The sequence below is a fragment of the Macrotis lagotis genome, chromosome 1, assembly GCF_037893015.1.
Source record: "Macrotis lagotis isolate mMagLag1 chromosome 1, bilby.v1.9.chrom.fasta, whole genome shotgun sequence".
Classification (NCBI taxonomy): Eukaryota; Metazoa; Chordata; class Mammalia; order Peramelemorphia; family Peramelidae; genus Macrotis; species Macrotis lagotis.
The window spans coordinates 624,517,380-624,535,647 of record NC_133658.1 but is presented as its reverse complement, the minus strand read 5'-3'; the positions used below and the strand labels follow the sequence as shown (position 1 = coordinate 624,535,647).

The following is an 18,268-nucleotide window of genomic DNA, read 5'->3' as shown; positions in this document are numbered from 1 at the left end:
AAACAAAATAGTCCTTGGAAGAATACAAAGAACACATCCAGAAGGAGACACCAGAATAAAAACTCCAAGGACTATCACAGGCAAATTCCAAATATTCTAAACTAAAGCAGAAAGTATTGCAAAGAACCAAAAGCAAACAATTTGAATTACAAAGGAAGAACAATCAGAATTCATAGGACTTCTCAGCTTCATCATTAAAGAACTGAAAAACCCAGAATATCATATTTTAGAGGGCAAAAGACCTTGGATTAAAACCAAGAATTAACTACCCTACAAAATTCAGCATATTCTGTCAGGAAAAAAGGTGGATTATCAATGAAATAGAGGATTACCAAAATTTTCTGATAAAATGCTCAGAACTGAACAGAAAATTTGATATTCAAATACAAGAATAATAGATCCATAGAAAGGTAAATGGAAAGGTGTAAAAAAGCAAATGTCAGTCAAGAACATTAAATTATATTCATCCCTATAAAGGAAGATAACATCTGTAACTCTTAAGAACTGTGTTTCTCGTAGGATAGTTTAAGCGCTGAATATAGTTGATTGTACTTAGTGGATATGAGTATGACTGGTTCTTGTCCTTCTTTATCAAAGAAGACCAAAATGACATCATTATATTTGAGACATATTACAGTGTGTCTTTCTGTGACTCAATAATACTAGCTCAGAATGCTCTACCACAGATGGGGCACAAATAATCCAGGTGAACACCTAGGGCTTTTATTCTAAATTGATTTATCTAATATTTATTTTGAGCTACTCTAATTCTATCCTATGCTGGGTGGTTCTGTGCCAGTGTCTCCCATGGTTTACAATCAATTCTAAGGTTCTTAAGATAAACCTTCAGGCTGTCACCATACTTAGGGTACTTAAATCAGAAGTGACCTTACTATACAACATATCTTGATAGCAGTTCAATAGGATCAGAGGGTAGGAGTATACTTAGAAGGGTTGGATATAAATAGATTAGGAAGTGATCTTACCTTAATCCATACTTTAGTTAAAATGAGTTTCATTACCATGTTTGGGGTGCTAAAGGGAAAGAGGGAGTGAGTGTATGTGATACTTTATTTGGGGAAGGTTGCAGTGCTATGGTTGGAGTACTATAAAGATGGAGGGAAAGGGGTGGCTAGGTGGCACAGTGGATAAAGCACCAGCCCTGGAGTCAGGAGTACCTGGGTTCAAATCCAGTCTCTGACACTTAATAATTACCTGTCTGTGTGGCCTTGGGCAAGCCACTTAACCCCATTTGCCTTGCAAAAAAAAAAAAAGATGGAGGGGAGAGAGTGTACTTAGAGAGACTAGACATGAAAACATCACGAAGAGGTTTTAAATTTACCTTTACTTTCACTATTGCTTTCACCTTCCTTTTTATCGGTTCCTTCTTCCCTTTTCTTTCTCCTTTCCTGCCTACTTTGGAATGGGGGGGGGGTGTTATAAAAAGTTCAAGAAATTATTTGACTTTGCGTGATGCTTTGGCTCATGAAGTTTATGTGTCCGTGGAGGGTACTTGAAACAGAGATATGGTAAAAATTGACTATGATTTGATGTGATTTATGACTATTGAGAACTGTATTTAATAATAAACTGTATTTAATAATACAGAAAAGTGAATGTAACTTAATGGTTATGAGGCAATATTGTTTATCAAACAATTTATCCAACTTTGAGAATTATACATCTATCAAGACAGATAAAAGGAGTATATTTTGACAAAGGGATTTTAAGTACAAGAAAGTAAAACAATAAAAAAGATAAAAAGAAAGACTATACTAAGAGAATACTAGGTGTTACTAGATAAATAATACCAGGTGAAGAGGCATAATGACCTGTTTATAGTAGAGGGAAAGTAGGGAGGATATGAATACTGAGTACATCCTACTCAATAGATTTGTCCAAGAGAGGGACTAAAATACATTCCCAATTGGGTTTAAAAATCTAACCAACCCAAAAAGGAAATAGGCAGGAAAAGAGGAAGAAAAGCGAAGGAAGATAGAAAGGAAGTTAGAAAATTCCTATGATTCTTATGGTTCAATGGCAAAACATGATAAAAAAAAGGTAATGTTGCTTACTGACATTTATCCTAATAATCATGCATCTAGTGTTGAACCATATGACAATGATAAGGATTTGTATTGTGGGTGCTTCAGAAGCAGCTGTCAGATAACTTTCCACAGGAGTTTCAGTTGAAGAAGATGGTTGTGGGGCTGAGCTGTAAGCAAGAGAGATGATTGTGGGTGATACTGTCCCTCCCAAGCTCAATATTTGGACTTGTTGATAGTAGCAGTTGAATTGATGTTAAGGGAAACCTAGAGATTGGCACCCTCAGTGGTGGCTTCAATGCTTCACAGTTGAGGGTGGAAGCAGAAGCCTCATAGTTTTAGGGGCACTTATATTTCCAGGTTCTTGGATTCAAGATTCCGGACTTTATTTGAATCTGATGATTAACATGGAATTTTTCCTTGCCTGGTACACATGCTTCCTTAGACCTCCTGCAGGGTTCCTTGATCCCTCAGTTAAGCTAACCTTTCTGCCCTGTCAATATAATATAAGCTCCTCTGTTAGAATGACACCATGTTCATCTAGTTCTATCTAGGAAACAGTTTCCTAATGATTCCTTGAATGAAAGTGAACTATCCTTCCATAAATTCTTTCCTACATACTAATAATACAACTACTTTAGGACAGGACCTTTTTCTGATTTTATTTGGAAATAAAGTTACTTATTTCTACAAAGTAGATATTTAATAGATGTCTGTTGAATTACATTGACAATTTGGTATGTGTTTGGGCACTGTGCTTAGGTAGGGACTTACAAAAGGAGGTAAATAAGTCCCTATATATATAGCACAAAATATAAGGATTAATGTAATTTGCAATCCTTATTTAAAAATACTTAGCTTGTTTTGCTCTATGTAGTTATAAAAGAGTTAATGTAAATCTGCTTATGCATACAAGAGGTAGAAAATAAGTAATAGATAAATAATTAATGATTGTTATACATTTTACAAATAGAATGTAAGATCTGAGTAAGTACATAATAATGGGTGTAATTAGTAACTGTGCAATATAAACAATGAGCTCTTAACAATGCTATTAATTATGACAAATTATACTTGTCTCTTTTTTAACTTTCTGCCCATGCAGGGAAATCGTGATGCTTTCTCCATTCTGACCTTTTTAATGCAACATGAATAATATATTCAGTAAGTATTTGGTATACAATGCAATATCTTGTTATTCCTCATTCAAGATTAAGATTAAAATTTATTGAAACACCAGATTACATTGGCAGATAACAAATTTTCAGCATAGAGAATATCATGTTTAGTATTTTGGTTAAAAATGCTGACAATAAGCACATGTATATTATATCTTTAATGAAAAAGCATTTTACAATAATCTTTATTTTACTTTGTTTCACATGGCATAAAGATATACTAATTGTTTTATTTATAGCTAAGAACATTTTGGTTAAGAATGTATAAGTAATACCGTACTGATCTGACTTAGAATGTTCAGATGACAATGTAAAAGGGCAGTTGCCAAGAGACTTTAAAGCTCCTCTGCTCTCTTCTAGAAAATGAATTGTTTAATTTCTATAAACATTATTTTATGCAGATAGTTAAATTTTTTGGAATTAACTATTATGTAAAATCATATGTGCCACTATAAGCTTGGAATAAACTGGTAATTGCAGTTTCATCTGCTTCATTTTACAAATGAAACATGTTCCTAGATTTAAGCACTGCCTGGATTTCATTCAAGGAAAAAAACTAGTGTAATTAGGCAATTTGAGTTTTTGTTTATTTTGTCTAAATATTGCCAAACCAATGGAAATGAAGCTTTCATTTTTCAACCAATAGTTTTGGCTCCATGTAGATGAAGTTTTTGTATATCTATTTCTCACTTAATTTATTGTCTGGCTTATTACCTGACATGTTTTGCAATCCCTTTGTTTTGTGCCCATTTTTGTTCAGTTGATCTACATGTCAAATTATATCATGTCAAATAAGCATTTATTAATCACATTCTATGCTTAAGTCACTTTGCTAAGTGATGAAGATCCAAAGAGTGGCAGAAAGACAATCCCTGACCTCAAGGACCTCATTTGCTAATAGGAGAGTCAGAAAAAATACTATATACAAACAAGATTATAGAGATAATCACAAAGAGAAGACACTAAGATTAAGTAGGTTTGGAAAGTCTTCTTGCAAAAGGTAAGATTTTAGCATTTTAACTGATAAGCAAATCCTTTCATCTAGCCCTAATCTATTTGAATTTCTCTTTAAACACCTCTCTGCTAAACATTCCCAACTGTATGTCCCACTGTCATCTCATACTCAACTTGTCTAAACTATCATTCATCATATTCTCCCCCCACCCAAATACATCCCTCTTTTATCTTTCCCATTTCTTTTGATCACACCATTACCCTTCAAGTCACTCAGCATGGTATCAATGGAATCATGAATGATATTTCCTCTTTCAGTTCTCAAAGACAAGTCTTGCCAACCCTACTTTTACATAAATTGTTTTCCATTCACATGATCTATTTAATACTTTAATCTAGTTATGTCCATCCTCTCCTTCTCTAATGTAATACATAGCTGTCAATGTTATGTTTCTAAAACACAAATTAGCTGAGACTACCTCTCCCCTGTCACAAACACACTAAAAACAATCATCAATGACTGTTATTGCATTTTAGGTAACATATCACCTATTCAGGCTGACATTTAGAGCCTTCTAGACTTGGTAGCTCAGTAAATAGACTGCCAAACCTAGAGTTAGAAAGGTTAATTTATTTATGTTCAAATTCAGCCTAAAATACTTACTAATTATAAGACTGTGGACAAACCATTTAATCCTGTTTGCCTCATTTTCCTCATCTATAAATTGAGCTGAAGAAGGAAATGGCAAATCACTCCTGTATCTTTAAGAAAACCCCAAATGGGTTCACAAAGAATCAGATATGATTGAACAAAAAGAATTCTTTCTTCAACCTACCTTTCAATTCTTATTTAAATTCCCCCTCATGCATACTCATTCCAGTTGTACTGAACTGATAGTTATTACCTCATACAAGTAATTTCATTTCTTGATACATATCTTTGTGTGAATCCTACTCCTTTTTCATTATATTTGTTCAAATCACTAACTTAATTATGAATAGGCTCAGGTACCAGAACATCCACAATTTTTTTGCTAATGTCTCTAATGCCAGTTATTAGAAATTCCTTCCTTTTAAAATTAACTTGCTTTCTTTTTCTATATTTTGTATTTACTTATCTGTATACATAGTATATCCAGGAGAGCATAAGCTTCTTGTGGACAGGGACTTTTCTTTCTGGTGGTTTTTAGATTGCTTCACCTAGCACAGTACCTGACCCATGGTAAGCACTGAATAAATGTGGTTGACTTGAATGGAATAAGAACAATATTTTCTTATATAATTCAGCAAAATAATTATTAAGACCACACAATATCCCCATACACAAAAAAAGAGGACAAAGGGTAAAACAAAAGTATATATCATCCTTGCATTTAAGTAGTACATAATTTTGTTGGAGAGAAAACAATATGAACAATTTATAAAATAATACCAACCCTGAAATATTGTATTAAATGTAAGGAATAAAATGTATGATATTGAGGTTGTAAGCATTATGAGAAGTAAAGAAAAAGAAGGAAAAGTTTTGGTCCATAACTAAGAAATTTGCATTCTTTAGGTAATACAGAAGCATTCATCCAAAGTCTCCAGAATTTAAAGCTCCATCAATCACATTTTAAGAATCAGAGTAAATTAAATTTAACCTGAAGATAACTAAAGTGGCAAAGAATCAATCATTTCTTGAATAACAATGTTTACATCCTGGACTCATCATTATATGTATGCCATTAAATAGTTTTGAAAACTCATTTCCATACTTGCAGGATCTGAGAGATGTGAGTAAAATAGTGTTAAAATGTGAAGAAATATCATCTTCTTCAATTAAATTTGGTCTAATTTGATTTTTTTAAATAGATATTTGTCTAGACTTTGGGCAAATTATTTCATCTATCATAATTTGTATCTTGTATTAGCTTTTGTTTTTGTATATATTTACTTTCTATTTAACCTCAAGTTCCCAATCAAAATATCAAGGTACCAGCGCTTAATTCCCTCCCTCACTACAAATTTTATTATCATACTAGAAAATGAACAATATGGAGATGTCCCTTCCCCCCACCCTCATTCTCAGTAACTAATCTGGAAAGCAAAACAACTTCACAAAAAAAGGATTTTTTTAAAAAAATTTAAAATTAATTATATTGAAATGAAACCACATCAAGGGAGTAAAAAAATTCTTCTCTTTATAATTGTAGAAGATTAGTTAATAAACTTACAGTGATATCCCAGCTAAATCACAACTAATTTATTCTACTTCATCTGCAATTCATGGGAAGCCTAAAAATAAACTACTAATTTGAATCACATTCTCTGTTTCTTGAAAGCAACTCATTTACTTATGAGGGTAAATAAGAATCATATTATAAATGCCATGGAGAATCCTAGAAATAAGAAGAGGTCAATCAGAATTGAAGGTATTTTCAAAAGAAATATGCTTTTATCCAAACAAATGTAAGCTATGTCAGTCATCCTAAGAGATCATAAAATCATGCAGATTAGGCAACTAGATGGTACAGTGGGTGAGTAAAAGGCTGGACTTGACCCAGGAAGATGAGTTAGAAACTTGACTAAGAAACTTGATAGCCATATGACCCTGGGTAAATCACTAAATTCTCTTCACTTTTTTTTCCCACTTGTAAAATGGGAATAATAATAGTTTCTATCTTAGAATTGTTGTGAGTTTGCTACATAAAAATCAATAAATAATGTTTATAAAAACAAAATCATTCTATACTTTGAAAATATAATAAAGTGCATTTTGGAGATGAATAATGAGGTTAAATGAAATGTATTAACAGGTATTATTTTTAATACATCCTAAGGCAACATCATCATTATATATACATATATACACACACATACATACATATACATATAAGCATATGGATATGTATACATGTTTGTGAATGACTATATATATGTATCTTTAAAAAATACTAGAAACTAGAGCTTTGACACTTTTATAGGAATTAACAAACATACTGCCTATATTTTAATTTTTTAAAAAGATGATCATCTTTGTTTTGCATAACTACACATGTATAATCTTTATCAAATTGATTACCTTCTCAATAAGGAAGAGGTAGTAGAGAATTTTGAACTCAAAATTGTAAAAGATGAAGGTTAAAAGTTTTCTTACATAATAAAATATTAAAATGTTTTGAAAGATCATTAGCAGGATTAGTCTTTTTTAGTAACTACTCTGCCTTTCCTCAGGGTATCTGTATTTTTATTGAATTTCCTTTCCAATAGTTCATATTCCTGTTTTTGTCATCACCACTCAGTTGCACCCACAGCAAGCATCTAAAACAAAAATCTTCAAAAAAAAATGTTAAAGCTGGAAGGGCCTTTAAAGGGTCATCTACTATAACCTACCCCATTTTACAGATGAGAAAACCAAAATCCAGTGAAAAGTGATTTACTCTCAAGGTCAAAGAGACAGTAAATGAGAGTTAGGATTTAAACCTGAGTCTTCCTATTCCAAATCTACTTTCCTCTTTTTCATTCATTTTTATTTTAAGAACCTTTGTTTCAAGGGTATTCTCCTAATTTTTCTGCATATATTTTGACTACAAGAGAAAGGAACCTCAAAGTTTTTTTCAGGATCTTGATATCCTTTGTATCCCTGTACTTTAAAATGCTAAGTGTATAGCAGATATTAAGATCATGATATCATCAAACTGCTAGGGATTTACCCAAAATATCATTCAGCTAACCCCCTTGTAATATAGATGAAGAAAGGATCCTCCAAGGTTAGTGGTAAATCAAGATTAGAATCCAAATCTCTTGCATATTATTTCCATCACACCAAGATGCCTTCATTTGATTGATGTTTATATTCAACAAAGTCTAAAAGGCAACATGGTATGCATATAATGGACATTCTGTCTCCTGATTTTAACATTCTTTTTACTGAAAGTCTTTTTCATGGACCATTCTATATCCCTGAAATATTCTCCCTCCTTACTTCTGCCTATTGGTCTTCTACAAAACTCAGATTAAATATCACCTTCTACAGGAAGATTTTTCTACTACTAACTCCTTCCCCTCTAGTATTACTTCTCTGTGTGTATGTCTCTGTTTCTGTTTCTCTGACTCTTTGACTCTGTACTGTCTCTATCTATATAAATGTACACTTGCATACACAAAATGTTCAAAAATGAACAATTCAGGTTTTAACTATTCCACTAGACTATAAACTCCTTGAAGACATGGACAGTTTGTTCTCCCTTTCTTTATATTCATAGGCTTAAGCCTTATAAAAGAAATGCTTCATAAACATGTGTTGACTTATTGATTAAGTCATGCGACCTCCAAAACTTTCAGTTTAATTTCTGATTCTGCCACTTTCTAGTCTGCATAACCTTGGGCATAATTTTTTTTGGAGCTTCAGTTTCTTCATCAATAAAAAGAAACTCTGGACTAGGGGGGAAGAGAAAGGAATAAGCCTTTATTAAGCACTCACAATTGACTAGGTAATTTTTATGCTCTTTCCAAACAGAGGGCAGTAGTCTCCTCAGTAGGGGGCTAAGGCTCCATGAGAAGTCATAATGACTCTTCAGGAACTGTTTTCTGACCCCAGAGGAAAAAGTGGCCATAGATTATGATCTTCAGCCCAATTACATTGATTTTTATCTCCAAGCCCACACTTCTTCCAATGAAAGGGGAGGAAGGGAATAAGATGAAAACCAAGGAAGGAGAAGAAGGGAATAAGTATTGAGCACCTTACACTATGTCAGATACTGTGTTAAGAATATGTAATATATATGTAAATATGCATATGTATATATTCATGATTATAAATAAATGATAGACAGATGAGAATTGAATGAATTGCTTCATTTGACATCATAACAACCACAAGGGCAGGGTAGGGACAAAGGTTCTATAAGAAGTCATAGAACTGGTAGAGCCAAGATGGCTGCAAGAAGGAAACTCGCCCCCCCAAAACTCTAGACAATTATGACTCTAGACAAAATTTAGAGGGGGCAACACACAGAAAGAATGACTGATAGAATTTTCCAGTCCAAAGCAACTTAAAAGATCAGCATGCTAGGTCTATTTCACTAGGATGAAGGGTTGGAAAGAGCCACAGCATAGATGAGTTGCAGCACAGCCCAAACAGGCAGGAGCAAATCAGTTCCAATTGTCCAGGAACAACACATGGGGTACCTGGGTTCCTGGGAGTGCCTAGGTCAGTGGCACAGGAGGTGTTTACCAGACTCTTGGCTCAGGGATCTCCAGGGACAGCTTGAAGGGGCAGTGAGAGAACTCTATGGCACCAGAGTGAGTTTAGAGCCCTGGTCAGCACCAGCCTCAGAGCAGCTTTGTGGTGGGAACTCATGCCAGGAACCTTCAGAGCCACCTTGTGGAGCCACCCAGCACCTTCAGAGTACTCAGCCCACAAACAGGGGATCAGGAGAGACTGCAAAGGTCTCTCTGCTATCCCTTGGCAGAACTCTGCTATTTGCCCCCACTCATATTCAGGTCTCAGTTTGGGCCCCATACCACCATAGCAGAGCAGGGACCCTCCTAACAGCTCTAGGGCATAGGGAATGCCTGTCATCATCCACAGACCAGAGCACAGGCCAAGAGAGCAGTCAGAGCCTCAGAGCCTCTCATAAAGACCTTAGAGAAATTAAGGTCCCTATGGGGTGCCCCAAAAATACACCAAAGCCTTGGAAGTGTGGTAAATTGGTCATAGACTGAGGAAATGAGCAAACAACAGAAAACGAAAAACCTGACTATAGAAAATTACTTTGGTCCCATAGAGGAGCAAAATAGACACTCAGAAGATGACAAAGTCAAAGTTGCTGTGTCTAAAGGCTCCAAGAGAAATAGGAAATGGGCTCAGGCTATGGACAAGTTCAGAAAAGAGTTTGAAAAACAAGTAAGGGAGGTAGAGGAAAAACTGGGAAGAGAAATGAGAGTGATGAAGGTAAATCATGAAAACCAAGTCAGCAGCTTAGTGAAAGAAATACAAAAAATAATGAACAAAATAGCATGTTAAAAACCAGTTTAGGCCAATTAGAAAAAGCAAATAAGAAAAAGGAAAATAAGAAAAAGGAAAATAAGAAAAAGACTGCCTTAAAAAGCAGAATTGGTCATCTGGAAAAGGAGATAAAAAAGCTCTCTGAAGAAAATAACTCCTTCAAATGTAGAACGGAGCTAAAATGAAGTTGATGACTTTGAGAGAAATCAAGAAGCAATAAAACCATATCAAAAGAACAAAGCATTAGGAGGAAATGTGAAAAATCTCATTGGAAAAACAACTGACCTAGAAAACATATCAAGGAGAGATAAAAATAACTGAGCTACCTGAACGTTATGACCAGGAAAAAAGCCTAGGCTTCATTTTTCAAGGAATAATAGAGCAAAATTTCCCTGAGATCCTAGAAGCTGAGGGTAAAATAGAAATTGAGGGAATTCACCAATCACTTGAAAGAAATCCCAAAAGAAAAATTCCCAGGAATATTATAGCCAAATTCTAAAACTCCCAAGTCAAAGAGAAAATACTAAAAGCTGTCAGAAACAAACAATTCAACTACTGTGGTTCTATAGTCAGGATTACACAGGATCTGGCAGCATCTATATTAAGGGCTCATAGGGCTTGGAATATGATATTCCAGAAGGCAAAAGAGCATGCCTTAACAACTGAGAATCGACTTCCCAGCAAAACTAAGCATCCTCTATCAGGGGAAAAGATGGACTTTCAATGGAATAGGGGACTTTCAAACTTTCCTGTTGAAACACCAGAGTTGAACAGTACAGGACTCCAAATACAGGATCTCAGGGGAACCGTAGAGGGGGTGAACAAAAAAAAGGACTAATTATGAGGAACTTAATGATGCTGAACTGTTTGTATTCCTGTATAGGAAGAAGATACTGATAACTCATGTGAACCTTCTCATTTATAAGAGCAATTAGAAGGAACATATATGGACAGGGTACAGTAGAGAGTCGAATATAATGGTATGGTATAGTATAAAGATGGAGACATTGGGTAATAAAGGAAAGTACTGGGAGGAAGGGAAAAGAGAGGTAGAATGGGCTAAGATATTTCATGTAAAAGAGTCAAGTAAAAGCTTTTGCAATGGAGTAGAATGGGGGGGAAGAGAGGGGGGAATGAGGGTGTCTTCATTCTCATCAAAAATGGCTCAGTGAAGTAATAACATATACACTTAATGGGGTATAGAAATCTATCTTACCTTAAAGAAAAATGAGAGGAAAGGAATGGAGAAGGGGGATGGGGGAGGGAGGGTGGAGTAGGTGATAGAAGAGAGGGAAGATTATGGGAGAGGGTAGTTGGATACAACACACTTATGAGCAGGGACAGGGTAAAATGAGAGAAAGAACAGAATAAATAGGAGTTGGGAGGAATAGAATGGAGAAAATGCAGTTAGTAATAGTCACTGTGGGAAAAGATATTGAAGCAACTTATCTGGTAGACTTATCCCAGAGACAGGATCAATGGAATCTGAACACAGATTGAAGTACGCTTTTTTTTCCTCACTTCATTTCTCTTGAGGTTCATATTTTTTGGGGGGGTTCACAACAAGATTATTGTAATAATATAAAATAAACCATAAAAAAAGAACTCATAGAATGATTCCACAAAGACTGTAATCTAATCTCATAGGTTCAGATGATACTCCTCACTTTAGGTACCATTTGGTCCTGTCCTAGTAAAATTTGATATTCTCTTACTTTATTCTTTCTGAAGAGAGTTCAAAGATTATTACAGTTAAAAGTCAACTACAAAACTACCTAAATATAGAAAAATGACTTTTCAAGTAGGAATGACATTTATTAAGAAGAAACCTTTGAACTCATCTAACCCAACATTGTAATTTCACAGATTTTAAAAGTGAAGTCCAGGAAGATCATAATCCCTGCTCAAAGTGAAATACCTTTGTTAGAGGTAAAATTTGAAAGAAAACCCTGGTTTCCTAATTTCTCAGATATCAAAGCATATGACAAACCAACCAATCATTAAACATTTTGTAGTATTTTAAAACAATAGCAAATTTAATTAGTGCAACAAGTTAGGCGTACAACATATAAAAGCAAATTTAATTAACATTCTAGTACTTGATAAAACACACAGACCCCATTCACTTATATAAAGAATACTAAAAATTGCTGGGAAAGTTGGAGAGCATTAAATTTAAACTAACACTTCACTCCTAATACAGCTCAATATTCATTCCACCATGCCCTTATACTCCACAGGGTTAACACATTTGGAACAGCTGCCATCCTTTTGATTGTCAAGTGAGAATATTCTGTCAATCTTGTTTTTTTTTTCTTTTGAGTACCACTATTTGAAGAGCTTTTCCTGTTCTAAATAGTAGGGAAGTAGCTAGTTAATTACTCCTATTTGTGCTGAAGGAATCATAGCTATAACCCCATGGATTAAGGAGTAGAAGGTAATTACAGAGCTTTGTACAAATTACACACATCAACTGATTAGGTGATGTCAAAGGGTTCCTAGACTATCAAGGGTCAAAGATTTAACAACCTCTTGTAGGCAAAGATGCCTCCAAGAACCCTGTTTGAGAATTAATGCTAAACACCTAAAGCTCTAACCTTCTAAGTTAACTCTTCTCCATCGAGTCAATTCTTCATTATTTTCAGATAATCACTCTCTCTCTCTCTCCTTGCTCACCTGTGTCTCAGGTTTCCATAAGTATAGTTAAGTCAATAGGAGCACAGAATATACCAAAAAGGGGTCAGATATGAGAGGAGTAGAACATTTGTATAAGGGGAAAAAGACGGATGAATATATGAATTTGAATGTGACTCTGACTACATTCCAAAGTCCAATGTTCATTGTTAGGACAACTGATATTCTGTATTATCTATTTCCCTTCAATTACATTCACAGGAAAGATAAGTATTTGATCATAGCCTACACTTCCAATTAGAGGTGAGTTCCCAGATAATTGAGTCTGAGAGATTAATCAAATGATTAGTGTTTAATTCATTGAATCAATTACTCATAAGATAGCTATTAATTTCCTACTATATGTTCAGCACTTAGTTAAGCATCGTATGGTATATACATGTATAATTGTATGGGGTACAACTATAACACATGATCTTTGTCCCAGAGGGGTTTTCAATCTAGATGAAAGCAATAGCATATGAGATAGCAGACTAAGATTTTCATCCATCATTTGGAAAATCCCTATTAAGACAACAATGAAATGACTTATCTAAATTATAAATTTTGTCTGACCATTGCAAGATAGAAGATAGTTTTTGACCTTCCCTTGACTCTTATAATAATATTAAGAGAATTTTGTCTCTCTTCAACCACTCCCAAGAGTTAAACCATGGAGGAAAAAGCTCTTTTACTTTATTCATTCAGGCTATTGGCACCAAGTATTGGTTGAATCAAGTCCTCAGTGTGCATACTTCTTGACATTTGCTGCAGGTTTTCATTTCCAATTCTTGTTAATCTTCTACCTTTTGTCCTATTCCCTCTCTTGTCTCTTTTTCCGCCTTTTGGGACCCTTTTCCTATTTTATATTCACTGTGTCAAACACTGCTTGTTCAAACATTTATGTCCAGTGTTCTGAGTTCCACAGATAGAAATGTTTTTTAAAATAATATCAGTGTGACTCTGAATTGAGAATGAGATGTGATGATGACCCAGGTGGTGAATAGAATTAATTTCCAAACTGAATCCAATTAAAGCAGTTCATAATTTGCAACAGTTAGCAAACTATGGTAGATACTGGAGAGCAATTGATTATGATCCTAGAATTTCTCAGTGGAAAAGTCTCTATATAAGCTAGAAAAAGGGATAGGAGAAATTCTAAAGAAAACCAATAGTTGTAAGCTAAGGACCAAAAATGTTCGGAAGAAGAACCTCCCTTCCATAGAGGGTGAAGGCAAAAGCAAAACTTTAAGGAAAATAAGCTAAGTGATTAGTCTCAGCATCAGTCGAACTTCCTTGGGAGATTGGTATTGGGACAGCAGAGAACAATGGTTAGAGCACTGATCTTAGAGTGAGAAGACTAGGATTCAAATTTAACTGAGGCAATTAGCTAGGTGACTAATCTTTCCGAGCCTTCATCCTAATCTGTAAAATAATTCCCCTAGTTCTCTTTCAGAGTGGTTTAGAAAAAAGTAATTCTACCAGTTAAGATTGTTTTTATTGTTCAGTCATTTCAATCATGTTTAACTCTTTGTGACCTCATTTGGGGTTCTCTTGGTAGAGAAGCTACCTGGTAGGTTTTCCATTTCCTTCTCCAGTTCATTTTACAGATAAGGAAATGAAGCAAACAGAATTAAGTGACTTAGTCACAGTTACACAGTTAGTGTCTGACTGGATTTGAACACAGAAATGTCTAACCACTCCAGTATCTTTTGCCAAGAAAACTCAAAAATGGGGTGATAGGAGTTGGAATGACTGAAACAACTGAAGAGTTGTTATATATCATATCATATACTAATGACCAGTATACAGGGAACTGAAAGACTGAAAATTTATAGCAACATAGATTTAGAGTTGGAAGGGATCTGAGCAGTTCAACAGCCTCATTTCAGGCTCAGGAGAATTAAATAATTTGCTCAGGGTCATGACACTAATAAGAATCCAAACCAGGGTTCTAACCCCAGGCCTATTTGACTTTGTGCTCTATCCACTGCATGATGATGCCTCAATTCATATTTCATTCTCTTCATGTAAAATATTAAGAAATTACTTGAGTCTTTGGAATTATACTGATACCTCCATTCTTTGGTGAAGATATTTTCTTCTTTTTTCCCTTTCCCTTAGGACTTCAAATTTTCTTCAGTGAATGAGGAAGAAATACTATGGCTTTCATATCTCCTTTTCTCCCTGATTACCTCCTCCTTCTCTCATCTGCCCCTTAATTAACCTGAACTTAGTTAATATGCTTGGGGCCTCTGGAAAGAACTTGAACATGAGGGTAAATGAATTTCAGGAAAGGTAGATAGCTAGCAAGAGAAGTTTAAAATCAAATTTTCAGTTCTTTAAGTCCCTAGGCTCTTAGGCTGTGAAAAGGATTAGCTAGGCTTGAAAAGTTGGAGGCATAGGAATCTGTGGAGGCTTGAGATGATTTTCATTACAATGCAACCCGTTTAAATGTTTAATTGAGTCTCTAGAAGTTGGAGCTAATTTTTAAAATTACTCATTGAACATTTTTTCTTAAATTAGGAATATCATTCCCATTTTTTATCTCTGTAAAGTAAAACTTAAGAGAGTAATGGACTGCTATGGATTTGAGATATTAAAACAGTGGTTTAAATCATTCCCCAGCAATCTGACAAAGTTAATTCATGTCCCTAAATGTCCAATTTCACACCATAATCAGTACTGAGAAAAATCTAATTTGGAGTTTAAATAAAACAACAAAAAAAGCCTAGCACATTATCCTAATTTTATTCCTTTTAAACAATCACATCATAAAAACCTTCAAAGTATCAATTATAAAACTGATACTACAGCATTTCTATATCTTCTTTTCATGGAACAATGGATCAAAGGAATACTTGTTGAACATAAGTTATTATATGGCCTTCACCAAGTAAAATTATATGTACATTTAAACTTTTCCTCTTTATTTTTTTAAGGTTTTGCAAGGCAATGGGGTTAAGTGGCTTGCCCAAGACCACACAGCTAGGAAATTATTAAGTGTCTAAGGCTGTATTTGAACTCAGGTACCCCTGACTCCAGAGCCAGTGCTCTATCCATTGTGCCACCTAGCCTCCCCCAACTTTTCCTTTTTCAATCAATCAACAGACATTTATTAAGGATGCCAGGTACTTTTCTAAGCTCCAGAGACTAAGTTTACTTACCAGATGGCCTATCACACCTTTTCTTCTGCCTATTCCATATCCTTCAATTATTTCTTTACAGCCCCTGACCATTGATTGTCATAGAATTTCTTTCAAATAAATTTCATTATTATTATTTTAATGTAATATAAATTTCCTTCTTCATCCTTCCTTCCTTCCCTACTCCCAGAGCTACCTTTATAAAAAGAGTACTTAATTTGGGGTCCACAAGACTCCAAAGAGTTCTTGGACGATGCAGGGGGTCCATGAACTTGTATAAGAAAAAAATTAAAACCTTATTTCAATATAATTGGTGTTTTGCTGTAATTCTATTTAATTTTATTCATTTAAAACACTATTTTGAGAAATGCTTCACTAGACTGAAAGAAAAAATGGTTTAAAAAGCTTTTGCCTTTTAACAAGGAATTTTTTAAAGAAAAAGAACACCAATAAAATGATTAACACATTGAAAAAATAAAATCTGAGAACTTATGCAGTACTTTCCACAAATAGAGCTCCCATCACTGCAAAGAGATAGGGAAAATGTGTTCTTCCATCTTATCTTTGGGGCCCATCATATTGTTTGTACTACAGCAGCCTTCATTATTTATTATTTGATGGAAGTTACTCTTAGTGATATTGTTGTGCTGGTTATGTGTAGTTTTCTCTGACACTTGCTTTACTTTGCAACAGGTCTATTTCTTTCTTACAGCACAATTCCATTATATTCCTGAACCACATTTTTTTCTTTTTTTTGGCAATTCTTCATACCACAGAATTTTACATTTTATAGTTAGAAAGACTCATGGAAGTCTTATCATATTCTCTCCTCCCCCCAACACCTTCATTTTACAACAAGAAAGGCTAAGCATCTTCTTGTCCAAGAAAAGGTAGGTAGTGAATGAATGAGTCAGTATTTGAACCCTGTTTCATTTAACTTCAATTTATTTTTTGTTCTTTCCACAGAACAATGCTGCTCCACCTAGACATCTTCCCTTCTATGTGCTCCAATATAACAATGTCTTTCTAAAAATGTGGCTCACAGAACTGATCTTCACATTCAAGAGCTAAATTGACTGGGGCAAAATATAGTAATAAAATCATTTCCTTTTTTTTCCTGAACATTGTCTTAATTCAGGCAGGGTTGCACTAACTTTTTCATACTATGAATATAGTAACTTATTAAATTTTTACTACACTAAAAGTCACAGATCTTTTTTTCATGAAACTATAATCTCATAATTTATGTGGGAGGTTTTGTTGATTCTTTTATAATCATAATATAAAACTTTACATTTATAACAAATTCATAAATTGAAAAATTTATGGAATTATGAAATGAGGCAGGCACATATGGTTCTTTGAATATTTACTATAATGGCAGCAGAAAATGAGACTTCAATAACACATAAATAAAGCACAGAGGCACAGAGGCTACCTGGACAAAGGTACAGTGACAAACATAACCTAAAAAGGGAGTACAACAGAGGAATATGCATCAGGACCAGGTTGAAGTGGTGTAGGAATGTAGATAATGTGAGGATTTGAGTGAAGAGAGAAAGAAGCACAGAGTGCTCCTGGTGAATTCATTAACATGTTCAAATCATCTCAAAGTTGACAACAAATTTTAAGTTAACATTTGCATGTTATCTCAAAGTGATCAGTACCATCTAGTACCCTGGAGGTCTTACTATGGATGCCTAGAATTTATCTGAGATTTACCTATCATAGGACCAAAAGACTCTAATGACAAAGCTTAGATGTCTTCCCTTCATGGAGCACATATTCTCAGATTTGAATTCTGGTTAATATATGATACAGTTTGAAAAATTATGTTCCTTTGCTCTCCTTCTGTACATAACTTCTATGTTACCTTTTTAAAAATTCATACATAGTTATTATGTTCCTTGATTGCTATCAAGCTCTATAGTTTGGCATTTTAATAATTGTTTTACTAATCTTCAAAATGGAATGACATGTAAAAATGTATACACATATTTATATATAATAGACATTAACTCTGATTGCTTTGCATTCTGAGTTATCTCCTGTTGTCCTAATCTATATCAGTCCACTGGAAACAGAAGTCTCTGGAGGAAAAAAATGAGACTGGTGACTTACTACAAAACCCCCTTACTCAAGTCTAATTCATATGCATACCATGGAATCACCTTCCTGATGTCAAAGTCTTCTTGGAATACAAAGGACAAAAATCATCACCATCATCAGCATCATCATCATTCATATGCCATATTAATAAATGTAATTTTGAAAGAAAAA

General features: G+C 34.4%; 1 protein-coding gene and 1 long non-coding RNA gene across 2 annotated transcripts in view; one reads left to right on the top strand and one right to left on the bottom strand.

Annotated features, from left to right (window-relative positions):
* THSD7B (thrombospondin type 1 domain containing 7B) overlaps nt 1–18,268 on the bottom strand; it is a 1,134,773-nt gene that overhangs the window by 515,989 nt on the left and 600,516 nt on the right. The window lies entirely within an intron of this gene.
* Nucleotides 671–17,065, top strand: LOC141522070 (uncharacterized). The gene is made up of 3 exons (XR_012478123.1): nt 671–706; nt 3,151–3,209; nt 16,955–17,065. It is a non-coding gene; the product is annotated as an uncharacterized LOC141522070 (long non-coding RNA).